Source organism: Python bivittatus, unplaced genomic scaffold, assembly GCF_059951505.1.
Source record: "Python bivittatus isolate LINGU-HERP-01145 unplaced genomic scaffold, Pbiv_v1 ctg000410_np1212, whole genome shotgun sequence".
Classification (NCBI taxonomy): Eukaryota; Metazoa; Chordata; class Lepidosauria; order Squamata; family Pythonidae; genus Python; species Python bivittatus.
In genome coordinates, this window is record NW_028277067.1 from 1669365 (window position 1) to 1672428 (window position 3064).

Genomic DNA, 3064 nt, shown 5'->3' on the forward strand with positions numbered 1-3064 from the left:
GATCTCCAATAATTTCTTACCTATTGGGACCTACCTTCTAGTCATTTCATCCCAGTAAGAAACGCTTCAACAAAGGAGCGGCCAGTCAATATCTATAACATAGTTATATCTATCATGGATTTAGTTAGACAAAGTACACACCTTGTTCTGAAAAAGGCTCCCAATATTAGTTGGGGGGAGGGAATAAAATTTGTGCTGGAGGGTTGCACTTGAACAGCATGTGGGAGGCAATACTCCAAAGAATACTGAAACCAAGACAAAAATTAATTTTGATTTCAATTAAATAAATAGCTAATATGATTACTCTCCACGTATTTAATAATTTCTCATCGCATCAAAAGTACAATTTGGTGGTACAGTACTTTTTGGAGTGGTTCTAGTAGCCATACCTAAGGCTTCTGGAGCCCTGGAATCTTAGACTGTGCATCCCTGATCTAAATGGAAACTGGAAAGTGGAAATGAAAGAAGCTAAAATAATGAATATTCACATTTTCTTGGTACTCCTATTTATCTTGCTTCAAAATCAGAATTGCACAAACCTTGCTTTCCTTTTTTCCTCTTTATTCCAAGGCTGCGGAATTTGCACTTACAAGGAAATACGTTACTATTAATTTTGCATATTTAAGACATTCTTAAACATCACCCTTCTTGAACCAACAGCAAAAGTGCAGATTCTCGTCCTGTTGATGGACTAGTCTCAGCAAAGGGAAGTGGTGCTGGTGACAATTTATCTCACATGTTTCTCTTTCTCAGTCAGGATAGCAAGTTATCATGTCCTCTACAAGGAGAGCAACCTCAAATTCCAGCTGGTGGAGCAGTAGCAGCAAGCAGAAACAATATGATTACAGATGTCTCACTCGTTCACCCAAATCTGTGGCACAGAGAATAATAATAGCAATCTGCTTAACAAGGTTGTTGCATATGGATTACTACATGGGAAGTCTTTCACACTTGAAATATGTTACAAAAACATTTATTGTGGAATGCTTTTAGACATGTGTTAAATTTGATGTGCCACAACTTTTGTGGTTGTTGTAATTGACTTAATAGATGGCTACAGAACAAAAATGATTCCTGAAGCTTTTTGTTATTATGGGCCTGGGGGGAAGTTGCAGAAACAGCTTTAATGCATTGTTGTTGTCATCACTGCTATTATTATTATTATACAATAAATGCACCATGGATTGTTAGCTTGGAGGACAGTTCTTCTCAGCTGTTGTCTGGTTCAATCATAGCATGCATATGTATTGTTGAAGGCTTTCACGGCCGGCATACGATGGCTGGTGTGGGTCTTCTGGGCTGTGTGGCCGTGGTCCTGAAGTTTTGTTTCCTAATGTTTCGCCAGCACCTGTGACCGGCTTCTTCAGAGTGTAGGAGCCCAGACAGGAGCAGTTCTCTCTGTCTGGGCTCCTGCACTCTGAAGATGCCGGTCACAGGTGCTGGCGAAACGTTAGGAAACAAAACTTCAAGACCACGGCCACACAGCCCGGAAGACCCACACCAGCCACCATAGCATGCATATCTTGATATGGGGCAGAGGATTTGCAAGACCTGTGGGACTGTCATAAACAGTGACAAATATCTATCTTATCTATCCATCACCCATCCATCCATTGGCTCACATGAGGCTGGACCTTTTCCCTGTATTGCAAACTTAGGAGCTGTCCCAGCACCAGAAGGTTTTCCCATCACCTCATTTCCATGTCAGGAGATGTTGCCAGCTGTTGAATGCATAGCGAAAAAGAGGCTGGTGGTAGCCACCAGTATCCCTGCGGTAAGAAGATCGGGGCAAAAGACTTTCCCAGAAAGTGGGCAGAGTGTCATGGGGAGATGCCTTGGTGGCCCATCTGGGGCCAGGAGGCCGGTCTGGTTTCCCGGATAGGTTGAGGGTGAAAGCGAAGGAAAGCTGGTAGTGGCGATGGGAACAAACCCGCACATTGTTCCTGCGCTCCTTCAAAGCTGGCCCATCGGCGCCCGCCGCCCAGCCGAGGGAAGAAGCTGCCTTTAAGCGCACCTTGACCTTGCTGGCGGGGGACGGATCCCTCCACTTGTCCAACACGTCTCCTGCCAGGGAGAGGCATTGAAAGAGCCGAGAGCCAGAGCGCGCCGAGGAAAGGGCCTGAAAAGGCAGCTTAGGGCCTCCCGCGGCGAGGAGCGAGGGATTAGGAGGGGCCTTTGGGGAAAGAAGGCAGACTAGTGAGCGGGGAGGGAGGAGGGAAGAGCCACGCTGAGGCGGAGGTGCGGGCTGGCTTTGCCCCAGGAGCGGGTTGCTCCTACCCCTTGCGCTGGGGAGGCCCAGGCACGTCGTCCTCTGGCGGAACTCTCTTGCCATTAGCACGGGTCGCGTCCGAGGAAGGCAGAGGAAGGCACATTCCCAGCCCTTCTCCCCCGCGCTGGGTTATTGCACGGATGGGATCCGTCCAGCTCACGGTGCGCGGCCGGACACGTAGCCTTTGCCTTCCTTTGTTCGGAAGGCTGAGGCGGTTGGGGCCTCTAATGTTGGGGAAACGTTCAGCGAGTTGCTCCGGTGCGGAGGGGGCGGGATAGATAGCAGCTGGCCGCCCGCTTGGGAGAAAAATACGCGATCCTCTTAACTGTCGGTAGTGTATTTCCTTGCCATCTGGCAAATTGTGGGTTTGCTCAAAACGTTTGTATTCTTTCCCCCCCCCCCTAAAAGTTGAGGTAACTTACACAGTAAAATAGCTGTTAAACGTAGGATTATTGTGAAACAAACAGAAGAGGGCTTTGAATTAATGGAGAGAACGCTTGGCACTTAATCTGCCAAACCAATGGCAGACCAAAGAGCCATGCCTTGCAGAGGCTATGGAAGTTGAAATCCTTCCCATGTGGGAGCCGCCGGGTTGGGGAAAGCCAAACAAACAATAGTGTGCTATAAATCCTACACAGCAATACATTTGTTAGTGAACCAAAGTAATGTTGACTAGGATAAGGGCTACTGGGGTAATAGGATGTAATTATAACTACCAATTCATGATTTTGAAAAAGGCCTTAAATCATGGTTTCTCATCTGTTACCCTTCAGATGCTTTGGACTTCAATTCCCA

The 3064-nt window shown here is 47.2% G+C and overlaps 1 long non-coding RNA gene across 1 annotated transcript; it reads right to left on the minus strand.

The window, feature by feature from the left end:
- Positions 1-544: 544 nt before the first annotated feature.
- Positions 545-2149, minus strand: LOC112540265 (uncharacterized). The gene is made up of 2 exons (XR_003084332.2): positions 2015-2149; positions 545-871 (listed from the first exon to the last, which is right to left on the minus strand). It is a non-coding gene; the product is annotated as an uncharacterized LOC112540265 (long non-coding RNA).
- Positions 2150-3064: the final 915 nt, after the last annotated feature.